We start from the raw sequence: 19330 nt of genomic DNA on the forward strand, positions 1-19330 counted from the left end.
GGAAGGGAACAAAGGCACGTGGAGAGGCCTGGGTGCTCTTGGAAAGGCAAAAGGGGTGTTGGCTGCAGGCAGCAGACACGGGGTTACGTAGAAGGAGGAATCTCTTGAGTGCACTATAACAACTTCTGTGTCTTGCCTCTGTCAGGCAGGCTATAAAACCAGGGATAAATCCCAGGAGAAGCTGGATGATTGCAAAGTCATGAAGGCATACTCTCATCTCACGACATCCACATATACCAGAGCAGAAGGTTTCATCTGGACCTAGGGCGCAGGTCTCAGTGAAGAAATGTGCAGCCACCTGCCCAGCACATACTGTATGCTTTCTTTTTGTTGTATTAAACTCCTTCTTTTATTAAACAAGATTCTGCTTTTCTGCTTCCAGCAGTCAATGTTCTATTTACCTGATTTCCTATGGCGGTAACATCTCATGATTTTCATGTATATGTGATTTTTCTTTTCTTCTAGATTTTCCAAATTCACTCCAAATCTAAGACCATTAAAGCACCTAACAGCTTCTAAGGAAAATATATTACTACTGGTGTAATCCACAATACAAATATGGGCACAAAATCATATACACAATTCTTCGCAATTCTACAAGACTGCAGAATATTTAGAGGGGAGCATTTCCATTCCTTGACATTTTTGCAAAAAATGGAGGCTATTAATTTTTTCAAATGAAATGAATCCTTTCTTTCCTTTTTCCTCTATGAAATGAGACACTCCCCAACTTTCTGTTGCTCCCACACTGTATATCCACTGAGAATGGCCTGTCATTCTGCAAACTCTCTTGTATTTTACAGAGTCAACATTGCTATTCATCTCATGCAACTGCAGCCAATCTTGGCTGCCAGGTGAAACATGATGTTGAAACAGAGAAGCAGTCTCGAAGAAATACAAGCTCTTAAACCATGAATGGCTTTGTGGATCAAAAATGCCATTTTGAATTACACCTGGAAATGAAGTGGAGAGCGGCAAAGTCTCCGGAGCGCGGGTGCAGCCGCGGGAAGGAGGAGCGGTGCTGGGGCAGGCACTTCCACCCTCGCCTGCGGAGTGTTTTGCAGGTCTGTTCTGAGTGCATCAGTTATGATTGGGAGCAGCTGCAAGCTCAGCCCAGTGCAGCGCTCCCAATACATTCCAGATGATGAATATGATGCAGACTTACTGGAAGAAAAATATATTTCTGGGGAGAAAAACAATTACTTCTCAAAGCAAGACAATGAAGCTGAACCGACGCTATGTGGGCATAAAATAGAACAGAACTTTTGGGCAACTGCTTTAACTTCTAATAAATCACCCACCTGGAGATCCTTTTGCAGAGTGAGTTTGGATGTATCAGACCCAAAATATTTTCAGAGTTACATAAAGTTGAAAAATTATGCATTTCACCCTTGATTTCTCCTCCTCTGTTCTGTCATAGCCTCTGAATTTCATGATTAACAGAAAGGTGCCTTTGCCACTCCAAACAACATGTGTGCTGTTTCACACAAGTTATGCAAAAAGGCTTAGAAACACCACTTAATACAATGGGTTTCATTGGCTGAATCTTCAGAGGGGACTTGAAGAAAATTTGCGAAAACATGTCAAAAGTTAAGTGGTGAAAATCAGCTTAAATGCCTAATTTTAATTTTGTTTGTGCTCTTTGTTGTTTCATTGTGGGGAGAAGGAAGAAGCTGTCTTTTTCTCCCTGTCCTTTCATTTTACTGGGGAGAAAATGGATGTTGGTGAAAAGAAGAGGGCTCTGGCAGAGACTGGGAAGAGGTTGTTTATTCTGTTTTGTTTTCTTTAGAAAGGGGCAACTCTTCTAAAACTGGTGACTATCCAGTTAGAGGGGGACTTGGGGGGACAGAGAAAGGAAGACTAATAATCAGCCTCTAAATGACAAGTTTCCTCTTGAACAAAAGAGCAACAGGAGGCAGCGCAGGCGGGGGTCAGTGCCCAGGGGTAACGTTGCCAAAACAATGGCTGGAGAATGTGTGTAGCTCTTGCCACTCCAGAAGCTACTGCCCCAGTCCGTTCACTGACGGGCTGGAGGGATCAAACCTGACCCAACGCTGGGCAATGTGTGATGCCACTTCTGGAGTACTCCAAAGAGGAGGCAATGATGTGTGATGTGTGTAATGCAAGCAAGAAGAGAAGGACTGCTGGAGAACGTGGCCCTGATTCTGAATGAATAGCCCCAGTCGATTCAGCAGAGCCCCTGTTAGCAAAGGGGCTAAAAGTGGGGTTTAAAGTGACTTTAATTGAAGATGGAGACTGCTTGGTAATGTCTACACTTCTCTTGTGTTGAGCTGTCTGTTGGGAAACACCACCCGTGTCGGATAAACTGAAGTGAGATGATTTTAAACCATTACGTGTTTTCACACAGAAGTTCATTCTGGTTTAGACTAAATTGGTTTTAATTTAAATTCATGTAACTTCTGTGTAGATGAGGCCTATGGCTTGCCATTTTGCAGTAATGGTGAATTTACAGCATGTGTGCTCCAAATGGACTATCATGCAAATTCCCTTGGCATTTACTCCAAGTCCAGTTCCAGCTGTTGGTGGAGATGGAGGAGCAGAATGGACTGCTCACATGGCCTCCCATGTAATGCAGATTGGATCTATTGTCAGTCAGATGGACTGGTGGTGTGGGAGCAGTGTGAAGCCAGTTCTTTCACTACATGGTGTGTCAAGCAATGAGGCAGACAAAAGCTGGATTTAAATTAGGGAATATTTCTGCCAAATTTCATTCTCTGAAGCAGAGAAATAAAACGTTTAATGCATCTGGCAATGTTTATTCTGTGCACAGTGTTCTAGCTGATCATAAAAGAAAAGCTACGTGTGAACATTATCTAGAAACTTCATCATATTCTGAGGAGACGAGAGAGCATGATTCTGCCATGGTCTGAAAAAGTATTTGACTGAGGAAGCGGATGCAGTTTGGCAAGAAAACAAGAGAAAAAGAAAAAAAAGAAAGGTTCTTTTCCATTAGGTAGGAATTACCAGTTACAATCACAGCAAATTCTCATCTGCCACAAAGGCTCCATTTTGAAAATCCTTGGTGTCCTCAATGTCCTGCTCAATGGCCAGTGGCTTCCCACTTTGACTTTTTGCTGCATATTCAAAGGAAAGCAAGATCTGGATGGTTGGAAAATGGGCATGCTGCTTGTGCAGTAACTGCATGTGCACGAAAATAAAAGAATCCCTTGTCCGTGCACAGTGGGTATCTATGCTGACAAGTGGGCAGTAACTCTCATTACAGGCATATTGCTCCTTTGAAGATTTGGCCCTGAATTCTGCTGGTGAAGTTCAACTTGTATTTTCCATGACATTTCCACTGTATCTTCTCAGAAGTTTGTGCTCGAATCATCCATTACCTTGACAGAAATAGAAGACAATGTTAAAAATAATCCAAAGAAATAATACTAGACCATTTTTAATTAAAAATGATTGGAACAGCAAGTATCAACTAATGCAAATGAAAACATAGTTGTGCAATCCAAGTAAGAAGAATGTCAAGAATAACAACTTCGTAACTAGATTTGGAAGAATAAACAATGCTTTCCTTTTTACATAATAAATGTGGTGTGAGTAGTGAAAAATAACATTTTAAAAATGCTGTAACATGTTTTTATTTCTACTGGTTCAAAACAGCATTTGCTTCTTGATATTAAATGGAATCCAACTGAGGTTCTGTCCTTTCAGGGACTAGTCTGGTACAAGGTAATGCATTAATGACTACCCTATTGATATTGTAATTTTTCTAGTATACATAGAAATTCTCATATTGGAAGTTGCTAGGCCCTTGATATTTCACAAATTGGGGATCATTAAGAATGTTTTCCATGTCAGACCTATACTAATTGTGACTGTGTTGATGACATCCACCATTCTACTTAAATTGAAAATCGCTGCTTACTAAAGAAGTTGGACTCTGAGCTTAAGTCCTTGGTGACTGATTTGATTAGTCCATTTGAGTGAGAATAGGGCAACACAGGGGCTATGTTAATGGAACTTAAACAATAGGCCATCACTAATCAGAGACCTCAAGGTTGAAGTGAGGTTAATTGTTATGCGGGTGGTATTTGAAAAGAAGTGTTGACTGGTGTAATGCACTATGGGACTGTAGTATTTGAACATGCAGCCCTAAGGCCAGAGGTTTTGTTCAGTTTCCCAATGAAATTTAAAGCTACATTATGTACATCTTTAAACAACAGCCTATATGCTACTGCCTTTTGATACATCACAAGAGCAACTACTAATTGATAACAGAAATGAGCCCCCAGGCACGACATTCAGATCCAAATCTGGTACTGGATTTAAAACCCTTTCTAAAGTTGGTGAGGTGGGAATTGATTGAGTTTTGATTAAGCCCTTCATGAAACGTACATAGAAGATTCAAATGAGTGCCCGCACCCCCAAAAGTTTAGGAAATTCCAAATTCAGTTTCAGTTTAGTCCTAGAGTGCACATTTGGTGGAAACATATGAGCTGACAGCTACAATGTCTTAATGCAGAAACTTTTTGGCATAATTATGGAGAACTGTTAATGATATCTCTGTGCAGACATGGATTTATAACTGAACCTGAGTGGCATGAGTTTTAGCTAGATTTCTGAGGAAACGCAGCTTGTATGAAAATATTGGTCTTTCTGTCCATCCAGAAACTGTGAATCTGCAGAGAGAAGTCTCAAACTTTCTTTATACTTTGTGAAAATAGCCTCATAGAGGACAGAGATTCTCAGTAATCCAACTGAAAGGGAGGCTGCAGACTTGGCAGACATTATGTTGTAATATGTACATTGCATTACCCTGCAATTCAGTGTAATAGAAACTGATCTTGTAAACTGGACCAATACGTGCTTAGGCTCCTCACAATTCCATTTCATGTGGTTCACAGTATTTATTTCTAATTAAGTAGAGTTTGGACCTCTGGGTTGAATGTCTCCACTGCACATGTGATGTAAAACTTTCTGAAGGGAATGGATTAGCTTGAGCAGTGGAAGGTTGGCTGATGGTGCAGCCCTCCTTCTGGTTGTGACTCAAGTACCACTTTGGTGCTGGAGCACAGCTTTAGGCTTAGTTTCCTCCAAAGGAATCTGGTTTGCAACCACAGACTAGTGGATGAAGCTCCTCTGGTGTGAATGCTTTCAAGGAAATGAATGAGAAGAGGAAGAAAAACAACCATACTGGAGGGGTGAGGGAGGGGGAACAACTCCAAAAGCACTCAAGAATAAATATGACTCTTGTTTCTTCCAAAATGTGGAAAAGAATGACAAAGCCAAGGGGACAAGAAGTGTTACAGGTGGGGGCAAGGGACTTTCTGACCTCTTCCTTCTTTTCCTATGCATCAGCCATTTTTTTTTCAGAATCTGCTGCACAAATACAGTCAGGAAGCCAAATTTTCCATTTCTGTGCATGTAGAGTGGTATGGGAGGAGGGGCGGGGAGAACGTGCCGGCACACATAAAAATCTAGTATGAGCATGGGAAACATAAGGACGTTTTAACACAATCACATATGGAATTTACAAGGTCCTAAGTCATGAATAAGCGCCTTATTCACAGGAAGCCAATATTTTGATGTATTCCCATGGCAGAAACAAAATGATGGGCAAGAAATGGATAGACGCATAATACACACTCCAGTTGTCCTTTGCAGTCAGTGCCTTTCCTTAAAAAGAATCTTTTCTCTATTTTCATTTTGTCTATCTAAATAATCAGTCCTCCCAAGCATACCCAATGTTAGCAAAGTCTTTCCAATGTGATCAGAAATGTTACTGGGTGCTGCAGATAGAGCAGCTGGGGGCCTTACGAAAACCAGCAATTCAAAGTATTTTAGTATAGTATCCCACACACCAAATGACTACTTAAATGAAAGTTTAATTGCAGCCCCTAGGGAAGGATGGAGGAAGGGTCAAACTGTTAGACACATGTGCTTTGTTCTTTCTAACAAAAGCCTTCAAGTGTAAGTAAATGAACTCCGAAAAATAAAATGAAATTGTGTTTAGATGTTTTGGATACCTACTATATGGAAGTAGGGGCACACAACAGGAAGGAAAGAGCAAATTAAAAAAAGCAGTTTGTTATCTATTGCGGCATATTTATTTCCTTTAAAAATCTCAGCAGTGTGGAAGCTACCTGCTTATGTTATACTCTGGGCAAATTCAGGGCTCAGGGTTAACCTGGTGGGGACTTGTTTGCTTCCCTGTTTATTACTGCAGCTATTGCAACGTTTCCAATAATTCACTTGTTTTGGGTAGTGTGTTTAAGGTCCATATTTCCACCAGGACAGAATGTGGTCAGAGCTGTATAGATAGACAAATAGGGCCCTATCCTCAAAGAGCTGTATGTTCACAGAAGGGACCGGCAGGTGGTTGAGACAGTGGTTTTCTCACTGAGCATCCAGCCCAGCCAAGCATGTCCTACTGAAGAGTTGTCCCACTGAAGTTGAAAGAGTGGATTCTCAAGTTCAAATGAATTTTAAAATTGCAAGGGAGATTTCTCAATGTATGGAGGGACTTTCCTTCTGAAAAAAAAACGAGCGCAGGACTGAATCTCCTGAGGAGGTAAAATCCTTCCCCCCTCCATAAGGCAGGTGGTAGGAGAAATGGGGAGCAAATGCACGTGACAGAACAGCTGACTTGTTCTCATTTGCATTAAATCTTTAAGGCCCACCTTTTGCTCTGAAACCAACCCTTCCTTTCCACTCACACAACCTCAGGATGAGTCTGTTTTCCTTCTCTCTGTTGGGTTAATTGGTAGCTGTGGATTATCATTCTAAATATCATTTGTGTTGGAGTTTCCTCCACACCTTCTCACTCTGCCTGCAGGTCACTGAGCTGATTTACAAGTCATGGGGGGATTCAGGAGGACTGAGATGAGCTTGGTTATCCAATCAAGTGCCACTAATTGAATGACTATGGAGATGCCAGTTACATCTGTTTGGAAAGTATTCAGATTCCAGTCCTTCTATTTGCGTAATTCCACTTCTTTGGCTCTAAAGACATATAAAAACAAGTGTTATCCATGGCAACTGATGGAATAAATAGACTTTTCCTGGAACTCAGAACTTTCTCAACTCTATAACATACAACAGCCTCAATGCCATAGCCTGAATTCAGAAAACCCCTGTAAATAAGAAACTCCTGTGGCTACCCTCCATAGGGCTCCCTTATTTTGAGTGCAAAATTTGGGTTCTAAGTTTCTGTTTCAGCACTTTTGCTGTTGTTCCCCTGGCAATGAGTGAGGTACAAGCCATCTACCACTGATGTGCACCATGGCCGTTTTCACTGCAGCCCACGTCATTTCAGCCTTTAATCTCACTCAGCTTTCAGAGCTGTGGTTATCCATCTCTTTGCCAGGAAAGGCCCTTGGAGCTATCAATTCACTGTCTAGATCCATCTCATTACGCTGTGCGCTCCAGCCTCAGCCAAAACTCCCATGGGATTCCATGGGAGATCCGATAGTGCTGAAAAACTACATGGCTTGTCCCAGGTGCTCATGCTGGGAGGGTGACAAGAGAGGCATTGCATTTAACATCCGTACAGGAAAGTGGAATGCTATAGTGTGTATGATCCGTGCCAGAAGTTATTGTCCCCTTTCTACCTTATTTTTTTCTTTAAAATCTTCAAAATAGATTAATTTAAATGTTACAGGCATCAGAAGCTCATTTAAGGGTATAATAAAAGGGGGATAATAAAAACATTCAGTAGTGTTACATCTTTTAAAAAATAACAGTAACTTAAGAAAAATCCTTCTGATTCACAGCAGAGCTCTCAATTTCCTCAGCGCACCATTCACTAGAGCTTTGATTCATTGTCCGATGCCAGTAAAAGCTTTCAGTTCAATTTTAACTAATTGAACATAAAAATCATTCTCTCTGATCCAGATACACTTTGTGAGGCTGTTTTCAACTAAACCGTCTTATTTTTATACCAGAACCAGCACAAGCCCAGTAATGAAATAATTTTCAACTGCTGCACTGTATTTGCTGTTACTTTCTCCTGTCTGATGTGCCTGTTTTTCCAGGTAGTACGAAGAAATCTCTATACTAAGCAAGCCAAGTTTAAAAATCCCCCCAAAACTACACAGTGCACTCTATATGATGATTTAGGGTTTTCAAATCAGTCTTCAAAGATACTGTTTATATCCCCAAACTGCAATCTGTAATTTAAACAAACCTTTCCCCGAGGTGAAGTAAACTCACAACGGACAGCAGACATCGCTAAACATGCCAGCTTGCCTGCTATATGGCCAAAGTGTTTATTCAACAGAAGCTTGGACGACAGCCACCACATCAATGTCACAGCCTCTCAGCACATGTGAAGAAAATACATGTGATACATAGCAAATTAGGTGTCCTGCTCTAGAAGGAGTGGAATGGGATTGATTTGCCACTTTTAGCAATGCTCTTTTACTGTCAGCTTGGCTTTGAGAAAAGCATTAAAGATTCTTGTCACAGATGTTTCTTTCATAAACTGTTGTGGGAGAATGACATTCTGCAAAAATGGTTTACTACTCTGCTTTCTTCTCCTGGGAAAACAAAGTGCGCTAGTCAGCCTAGCCAAATGGGCTCAAGGAACGCTCTTCAGTTATACCACAATAGCATTAAGGATCATGACATTTACAGAGCTGATCTTAGAAGCTCTCTTGGCAAATGTACAGTGTAGAGGTATTTATCCAAAGTGTGTGCCATTGATTTTTTTTTTTGTCTTGCATTAGTTCAGTGGGGTAAAACTGGCCGGTTGGGTGTTCAAAACAGAGAAGATAAAAAGGACTGAGCTTACACACCATGTATTAAGTGAATGGTTCACACTGCATTTGAGTAATTAATCACTTTTAAACAAAACAAAAAAAAAAAAAAGGAAAAGAAAAAAGAGGGAAATCTACTGCAGTAGCTAACATAGGAAGCCTCATTTGATTTTACTCCGTGTTACTGGATTGCATAAAATGTAGCCGTGAGAGGAAATCACTTTTTAGATCACAGAGTAAGTCTTGATCAAGGAAGCGTATTTTTAATCGCTTACATCTAGCTGAGAGAGATGGGGGAAGGGAAAGACAATGAATCTATTATTTTTAGGTCATAAACTTTTCTTGAAAACATTTTGAGAATGCAAATTTTCTTACTAAAAGTCAAAAGGTTTTGTATGAGTATTTGCTCTGCCGTAAAAAAGAGTTACTATAGCAACAGCAACATCATATAGAATCTATGACTTGTAAAGCACATTCTGGAGAGAACAAGTTATCCACGTGTCACATTAATTTTCATACTTTATATAATGTTAAATAAGCAAAAAAAATCCTACAATGTTCAGGGTTTTCTCATTTTGCAATATTTATTTCAAAGCAATGTTTTTTCCCCTACAAAGGCTTATATCTGCACAATAGTTTAAAATCTGAGTAAGATTTTGGCGTTTCAAATGCATCTTGTTGTCCTCCATACAGCGCGCTCAGTTACTAAACTAATTCCTGCTAGAATAAAACACCACTATGGAAACATGAAAGAAATTCTGTTTACTGTGAATATGAGCAGGATAAGCACTTTGCAGAAAGGACCGTCTCTTTGTGTTTGAACAGCTCCTAGCACAAACCTCGACGTGTGATGGGGGGTCCTGGGCTGCCCAGAAATGATGCTGCTGGGGAGGTGTCTGTGGCTGGAGCGGGTGTGCAGGGAAAGAGTGGGCAAAGATTTGCAGCTCCTCTGCTCCTCTTTTCCTAGGGCAGTGCTTAAATAAGATCATCATCATCTGTGCCAAAGTGCGTGAGGCCTGTTAAAGAAATGTTTTCTAAAATAGGAGTGCTTGTGAGGTCAGATTTTGTTTCGGGCAACAGCAAAGGAAATCCATAGTAACTGCAGCCCAAGCAGCAAGTAGGCAGGTGGGCACTTAGGGGTGGGGTGTTAATTAGCACGGTGTTGTATAGGTGTGTGATGAGTTGGTGAGACACGTGTTTGCCAGTAGGACAGTCGAGCATGCACCCATTAAAAAAATGGTGATTCAAGGTTTATAAAAGCGAAAAATTAATGGAAGTCACTCTTTCCCTGCCCCAGCAGGTGGGAAACCCCAATGGAGCCTCACTGTACTCCAGCTTCCAGCGCCGTACAGGTGTCTACCACCAGCTCTCTCAAAGAGTATCTTTGTTTCTACAAGCTGATGTGGTTTGTTTTGTTTTCAAAGGTATTGCCTGGTGTCCTAGAAAAAGGACAGTAATAGAAAGATTTTATTTAATTTGAAGCTGTGACCATGTGGTCCTGTCATTATGAACGCAGTTATACTGAAAATATATGTTTTAGTTTCTAAGCTGGCTTGATTCCCAGATTGCAATGTGGTAAGACTTTTGATTTGAGATATTAATCAAATGACAAGGGTTTCATGCAAGATTTTCTTCTATAGAGGGTCCATGTAATCTTTATCTTTCTTTTCTACACCATTAATGTATTCAGGGCTGCCTCTTTTTTTCTCCATCTAAATGTCAACAAGTCTGATTAAGTGTAAGCAAGAAATTAGTGTTCCTTCTTCAGTAGTATCTCAGCGCAGAGGGGACTTTCCAGAGAAGACAGTGTCATCACTTTTACACAGACTGTTCCCCAAAACCAGCATTTCTGGAATTCTGTGGCAGCTCAAGACCAACTTTCTGACTGGGGGAATGATAATTCCCTGGCCGTAGTCCACAAAATATACCCTTGGCCAAAGAATTCCCCAGTTTCACAGCCTGAAAATCACTCTATAACCACTGATGAAATAGTTTCAGCGCATGTTGACATAGCTCCTACAGAGGAACAGCAAACAATAGCCTGCATCCTCCCTGTGCCTGCACTGGGGGAGAAAGAACAAAACGAGCGTGTTCATTACTCATGACACACACACGCATGAGATAGCAGCTGACAGTATCTGACAAGCTGCAATCACAAGTACCCCACAGCACATTGATCGGGCCCCGGGTGACTTTGCCATGGGAGGACGGACACCGCCGCTCGCTCGCGGGGTGCACCTGGCATCGCACGTGGCAAGGCACTACCCCGGCGTGTGGGTATGGGACGCTTACTAAAAAACTTCCCAATGAAGTGCCGAATGGTTAAATTATGTTACATGTGTTTCATGTGAGGGGGGGGAAAAAAAAAGGAGAAAAATCTAAGACTAGAGGCTTGGTTACTAAGCAGACCTATCTGGTGACATGGGAGCTGTTAAGCTGGATTTCTCCGTGAACGTCAGGAGTAACACCAGGCTCTAAAAACGAAGCAACCGACATGCTAACATACTGCTGTTAGCAAACCTGGTAGGAACTGGATCACTATTCAAAAGTCTTTTCTCCTGCCGCATTTTATGATTTTACATACAGTCTTCCCTTACCTATGCGTTGCTGTTTCCTCAAAAAAATTTTGAGTGGAGCTGTCTGTCTTAAAACGTCCTTGAAATGATTTTGTTAAATTTGTGATACAACACAGAACATTATTTCTCTGAAATTCCTTTCCTGGTGCTGCTACTTTGCCAGGTAACAAAAAAGGGAGAAAAATAGCTATTCAAAGGCTTTTGAATGATGTCATCACTGAAAATAATGTGGGAGCTTCTAAAATAATCTCAGTAATAATATCTTCTGGCTGGTTGTTTTATTATTATTAGTTTATTCTATATCACCATTTTGTCTTAAGATTTATATTTGATTAGCACTTAACATAACACATGATGTTGATAGAAAATTTTGATCCTCCATTTAGAAAAACGGGGACTAGTTTTAAATAAAGTAAAACGAATTCTGCAAAAACACTGAGTAGATCCACAGATGGTGTAAATTGTCTTTAATGAAGTTCATAAACTTGAATTAAAGTCCCAAGTGGCTATGTAGTTTGACTACATTCATTCCTCTTTTTGTCTCTGAATGCTTATTCAGGAGGGATTTTCCTGAAGGTAACATTCAGGAACGAATATTCTTTAGCTGAAGGCCCAATTTCTCACATATATGCCTAAAGATCATACCTTGTAACCAATTACTCATTATTAGATATTTATTATTTATTTACTTTTAACGTTTCTTTTCTTACAGTCTGTCTACACAAACAGAAAAATGTGAGTTAAAAACAATATATAGTGAAAAAGGTACAAATACATATGGGTTGACCTTTAAAATCTATGCAGTTGTTTTTACCGTTGACTCAGTGAAGAATTGCCTGTGCATGAATTTTTTTTCAAAACAGAAAGAAAAGGGGATAAATATAGCTGATAAATTGTTCACCATGAATAATGTAAATATTCATCTTCCTCAACTGTGATATCTTCATTGTTAATGAAACCAGAGTTCAACTTTTTGTGTCAGTATGTGCACCTTTCGCTTTCCATAAAGCGTTACATGGCTGTTGAGTCTAATGGTAGTTGGAGAACTAACATAAACTCATAAATGATAGACATCTATATTGTGATGAAAAGGTCCAACCAATTGATGAATGGGCATAATGCCATTCAAACAGATGGGTCTGAGCATCAACAGCCAAAACATCAAGTTAGTCCATCAAATGGAGATGTTGAGGCTGGGTAGATTTCACAGCCAGGAACATCGAATGTTAAGACTGTAATTAGCAGAATATGACACTATTAAACCAGCTCTGGGCTGGATTAATTCTGAAAACTCTAATAAATACCTTCCACATTGTGGAAGGGAGAGCCTGAAAAGATGCTCGCCTTTACCAGGATATGACAGATGGAAGTCAGGATTTCCATGTCGGGAGTTTAAGGTTTCCCTTTCAAGCAGATTAATAGCACAATGCTGTATTTAGGTATTTCCAAAGCTATATACGGGCAAACCCCTGCTTGCCTAAAATGAATGCCGTGCTACTGCTATGGAAGAGGCAGTTTTCCACAGGAAGGTCCCAGCTAACAAGAACAAAGCTCTTCCTCCTGTCTAGCATTTGCCAGGCAGAGTAGCATAGTGTCTGAACACAGCTTTTAGTGATTAAAGGTTAATTTACTATATATCATAATTTAGTCATCCAATAAGAGAGTAAAAACAAGAAAATGTGACTTTAACTAAGTAACTTGTGAAAATTATATCTGATAAACCCTACAGGAATTCAAATTATATGTCAATTCTGTAAACTTGCTGCCCCAGAAACTATGAATTATGCTGTTTTCCTAACACAAAACAGATTTTCTATGAGATTAATGGGAAATGTGCATTGTTTATAATAAGTCAGATTTCATAAATTAGCAGTGATCATATTCTGGTTTCCATTTGCATGCTCAGTTTGCGTCCCTCCCAGAGACACAGAGAAAACTACTGCTCAGATACTGGCCAAAATGGCAGAGATGCACGGTTGTTTTGTAAGCACCATTCTGCCAGAGTTCTTTCCTGGAATGGAAGCTTTGAACTTTGCTTGTGGCACAAGAAGAGCTTTCCTGGAGAGGCACTAAGAAGAATAGTCTGAATGATACCTCCCTCTGCTGCACTGTCTATTGTCTAGCAACGAATCCCAAGGCTGTAATGAGTGAGTTATAGTGAAACCCTATAGAAAATCACACAAGTGGTAAACTGAAGAGTGCTTTGACGTAGAAATTTAGTGGCAAGAGAGTGTACTGGTCAAGCTGGAGCAACGAGCGATGTGTGTGCAGTCACAGAACTTCAACGTTGTTGGAGTAGCTGAGGCATGATGGGGGAGTTGCGTGGGTGGAGTGCTGTGATGAATGGACACAAGGTCTTCAGGAGAGGCAGGCAGAGGAGACCAGGCCAGGGGTTTGCCTTCATGTGAAGCAACGTGTCAGATGAATGGATATCCTCTGTGGGATGGGCAACAAGCTGGCTGAGAGTTTGAGGGTCAGGATGAGAAGAGACGTCAGTGAGGGTGTCATAACAGTGGTAGTACATTGCAGACCAACCAGTCATGGTGTGGGGATGGATGGAGCCTCCTTTAAGCAACTCATGGAAGTCTCTGTATCCCCGATCCTGGTTCTTAGGGGGCACTTCAAACTTGATGACATCTGCTGGAAGGCTGACAGTCAAACAGATTTCTGGAGGAGATTTCTGGAGTCAGGGATAACTTGGTATAAGAAAAAAACTTTTTCACTCTGGTGACAGTTAACCATTGGAACAGATTGACCAGAGAGGTGGTGTGTCCCTGGAGATTTCCAAGATGTGACTGGAAAAAGCCCAGAGTAACCTGGTAGCTGAGCCGGTGGATGGACTAGAGACCTCCTGATGACCCTTCCAGTCTGAAGTATTCTGTGGTTCCAATTTTTATTGTAGCAATGACTACTGAGATTTCTTATGTAATTAGTTGCATCCTTCAGATGAGGAACGGGGGCATCAGCTCTGTGCCAGGTGCAGTTAAGTTCTGTTAAGGCAGTCATGTCACTGATGTATTTGTAAAGGCACCAGTAGGGGTGGTGGGCCCTGTCTGAGTGCGGTGGATTGTTTATTTCAGGCAGGCTGAGATGACGTTATGTCAGACCATGAACTCAGAGTACTAACCCCCGTGGCAGCTATCCTGCTGTATGCACAGTCTGGCCAAGAGAGCCAGGAAGAAGGATTTATGTCAGGCCTTGCTGCTGGGTTTGGAAGATGCACGGTGAGTATGATAGCAGATAAATGTGAGCGCATGGCACAAGTGTATGGAAGCGCAGGCTAGAATCCAACATTTTCTACAAATCCAGGAGATCTGTGTGGTACTACATGGAAAGGGAGGAGGTTTCAGGCACTCTGAGGTTTAGAGCAGAGGTCTTTTCTCTCTACCACCGGTTCCTTATAGAAAGTGGTCCTCTGGCCAGAAAGTGTAGCCAGAGTCAGTGCAGCTGAGTCTTCAAGAGGCTTGAAGGGTACTATGCTGCAACGGATGCCTGTTCTGGCTGCCCAGAGTAGTTGCTGAAGGATGAGGGACGTGAGCTAAAGTGAGAACTAAAAAGGCACCGTCATTAAAAACAGCAGCAAAAAGTAAAAAAGAAAAGAGGTTGATTCCTCTTTATGTTTTAATGCCTTCCTCCTCCACCCCCAACATTTATGTATATCCTTAGTCATTTAATAGGCTTATAATGTCACCATGGGAAAGCGAGATGATATAGCCACAGTGCACATTAATAGACCAGTAATCACAAAGCAGCAAGAGTTTGGTTGACCTGGGGATATTCCAGCAAATGGTGAACATTTAAATTTTTCATTATTTGTATGGCATTATGTTCACATATAATTTTCAGAAGCAAAAGCCAAATCCTGGTCTGGCCCTAGCTGACCTGTTGAAAAAGAATTAGCAAGGCTGCTCTTAAAGGTGGTTTACAATCGAAGGTGGGAAGTGACAAAACCAAACCTAGCACAGCATGGTGCAGTCTTTATGGATGATGGCATGTTAATATTAGTTTTTCTACAGACTGGAAGTTTGAGAAGCCACAGAAAATATTTCATTTTTTAAATTTGCACTACATTATTTACTTGAGGTGGGTGGAGCTGAGATGGTGAGGGTTAAACACTTAATTTTTTCATTCAATAAGCCGATCTAAAACATCCTGACAAAAGCATAGTATCATTACTGTAGCCATACTGAAGGGCACTTAACCTTTGGCTTTCTATTTCACAGCCTACCCTGGGTGTGGTGATATTTTCATAATATCATGTTACTCAAATTTATCTTCTTAATAGCTGTAAAGCCTGATTCTATCTGTTGTAAGATACGCTAATCATGAGGTTTCTTCAATAAATGTCTCAGTTGAGTTATGTGAAGTAGACAGAACAAGGCAGAAGGCTAATTCATAGACATTTGGAGAAAAGGGAAAGCTAGTACTAAAATACTAAATATATAACATAGTCAAGGTTCCTTTGGCAACTGTAGTTGGCACAACTTTGTTTTTTGGCAGGGTGACATATGTGTTAAACTGAAATGTTAGTAAAGCCAGTTCTATTTTGAATAATCAAGACGCAACACTAAATCCCACAGTTTCTACCTCCTCAAGACCCGAAACACACAGTTTGCAAAAGGTGACCTAAGGTCTTCTCCGTTGCACTGCCACATTTCTGTTGAAATCAGCGGTGGAGATTCTATACAAACTGTTTAATATCTGGCTTGTAAAAAAAGTAGCACTGCCCTCCATTTTTTCATTAAAAAAATACCCAGCTGCAGTATGTGAGGCACGTTGTTTGTTGATCTTTGCGGGTTTGGGAGAATTACCTTACCAGCTCTACTCCCCTGACGATATCCGGCTGTATTCCCGGGGGCCGCCCCAGGGTTAAAATCACTGTACTGCTTTGGTTTTCTTATCCCATGGCTCACCTGCCTCGCCGGGATGTGCTCTTCAGGAGTTACGCAGCTACTTGTAATGACACAGTAACTTCTCCAACACCAAGACTGCCTTTTGTAAATATTTCGCCACCAGCACACATAGCTGCTCTATCACTTCAATCTTTAACGCAAAAAGTGCCTGGCTTGTATTAAGGGACCTCTAACAAGCATGAAGTATTGTACGAGCAGAGAAACTGTTTTCTATGTGTCCTTCTTATTATTTCATTTGGGCTAAATAAGAATAGGGCTAGCAGAGGAGTTATTCATATGAAGGTTGGAAGAAATATCACTTTTAGTTCCAGAACCCCTGCAGATATTAACGAATTTTACCAAAATATTTTTGTAGATTCCTATTGTTTTTTTACTTAAAAATATGGCAGAACAGAATGAAATGGATAGGTTTCTCTCAAGAACAACAAAAAAATTCAATTTCATTGCCCAGCATGTAACATTTTTCTGTGTGGTTCAAATATGCTGTAAAACTAGATCTCCATGTCTTTTTAATAGAGAAACTTAGCACTTTGAAAAATCACAGTCAAATATGAAAAGATTGTTGATGATTCAGCTTTCTATAGTTATACTATTATGATATTTTTCTACTTTGTTTGCATTGTTTTGTTTTCAGCAAGTTTTGCTTTAACTGTGGAGAAAATACAGGCTTTCCAGAATTAACTCATGTTTTAAATAAAATATAGAATAAAAGGCATATATACGAGGATGTAGGTATCTGTGGCCGTTAAACAGATAAATCCCTGCTGCCTTATGTGGTCCAGAGCTTCAGGCCAGGATGACTTTACATTTCCTGTAAAGGTTATTTAGGCTTACTAGCACTTTTATCTGAGATCTGATATATCTCCTAATAGGAAATAGCAACAAGCAGGGAGAAAAACTCCTGAAATTATTGATTTCCTTTGTTGGATACTCCCCAACAGGAACACCCTGATAACACCTCATCTAGCAGAATCTGCTGAGAGTCCACCAGTGGTCCATGTTAGGTGTCGCATTTGGACTTTGTCAGCTTGTTACAGCTTTTCTGTCTAAACCAGCCTTTGTACAGTAGTCTGAAGAGTGGGAAAACATGCTGTTCATATCACGAAACAGCAGCTGTTAAGTTTGAATGTACCTGGAATTAGCGATACCTTCAGGTCTGAGCCCATATAATAATAATCTAGTATCTAGGGAAAACCGAGAGTAATCACCTTTCTTTTCAAAATTTCAGCATTTTAGAAAGTAAAACCAATTTCAGTAAAAACATTTTGTTTTTACAAGCATACTTAAAATTGTTTTCCCGAGTCCATGACCTGTTTTATTTAGCAGGAGACATCTATTATCTCCCGCATTTTGATCTAAAACTTAGTAAGCGGCATTAAACAAAGAGCGTCTGCCTTCACACTTCTCGTGAAGTTTCTTTGAACATAAGCTCTGTGCTTACAAGGGGTAAAGATGACATTCACTGAATTTTCTATGCAAGGCATAAAGACTCACTTCAAAACATATTTAGTCCTTCATGCGACCGTGTCCTGTTTGCGAAAAAAAAAAATCCGTTTTGTTTTTTGTGCTTTTAGAAAGGATAGCGAGAGCAACTGCCTGGATGCTGAAGTCCTGCCTTAACCGAGGCAGAGTAACAGTAAATACAAATCCCACCTCATTTTCCCCACAATGTCCTCCGGGCTAACAAAATATTATCTGGGAAAATGTGGGCAACCTTCAGACCCGCTCTGTCCTCGGCTCCGCTGGGCCTGCCAAGAAGAAAGGCAGCTCTTGCCAGCAGTGGTGCGAGAGGCCCCTTGGGAGACCCTCGGAGACTGCAGGACTTGTTCACTTTCAGTCGTTCCACCCTGTACAACCGTACCAAACCCTAGATTCTTAACTCGTCTGGCCTCTGGGTCCAACAGGGATTAAAGGACAAATAAGATGCTCTATTTCTTGTTTTTTGAGGTGGATCTTGTGGTGGGTGCTCAGTGAAGAGTTTGTTTTACCTGACCAGCTGCTGATGCTTAGCTGGCTTACTGGTTATTTTTTTTAGCCGTCTGCCTGAGGGTTTACTGTAGGCGTGTGTTTTTGTTTCGTGGGCTCTGGGCCACCTGCCCGCCCCGGTGTCGGACGCTGCTGGGCTCTCCAGGCAGAGCTGGTCCTCCTCTGCGAGCTGCCCGGTTGGCTTCGTGCTGTTTCGCATAGGACTGCCTGGGCTTGAGCTGCTCTGGCTGACCATCTGCTCCATTTCCCTCCATCGGCAGCTATTCTATTAAAATCTGAAGCAAGCCTTGTTTTGCTTGTAGTTTCTTTTCCATTGTTTCTGTTTCTGCAGGGTATCCTCTTGCATCCCTCTGCTAATTATTACTAAGCGTTGCTCTAACGATTGAGAAAATGGGAAGAAGCTGCTCTTTTAGTGTCCACTGGGAAGCAGAGGTTGAGTCCCATTACTTTAAAGAAGAAACACACGGGATGTGTCCCAGGTAACATCAGACATTTTGTACTGCCCCAGCATCTGTGCTTCTTAGGATGTAGTAACTCCAAAAGATGCTGAGCTTGGGTTAGATTCCTATACCAGAAATCAACGCCAGTAGCAGAAGGTCAGTGGGGTAAAAAACCCCAAGAAATGAGTCAAACTTAGTATTGTGTTTTTGTGGAGGTTAAAGTCTACTGATAGCTTCTAAGGTATAATCCTCTATGTTGCATTTTACTTATCACCCTGACAATTTTACAGAGAAATCCATACCACTATGTAAACCTGGTGAAGCAGTGAACTTGCTCTTGGTTCAGACTCCCTGTCTATGAGCAGAGAGGTAATGACTCAGGGTGCATATGTACACATCGGTCCTTGGCCTGTTCTGAATCAAATGACAACTCAACAGCATGAATTTTAAAGTGACTGGATGCCAGATCTTATATCTGGGACCAAGGATTTCCAGGATGGCAAACTCTGCCTTGGAAGGCAGTGACGACGAGAGACCTGAGGCCCAGATAACCACCGCCCCATGACATTCGGTGCCATGTACCACAGCCATGGCCTGAGGTATGTAGGTCAAACTAAATGGTTGCAGTTCTCCCGTTTGTCTTAGGGTCTGTTAACCTGCTACTTGGGATATTAATCTGTTAT

This window comes from Phaethon aethereus (assembly GCF_964289735.1).
Source record: "Phaethon aethereus genome assembly, chromosome: 9".
NCBI lineage: Eukaryota > Metazoa > Chordata > Aves > Phaethontiformes > Phaethontidae > Phaethon > Phaethon aethereus.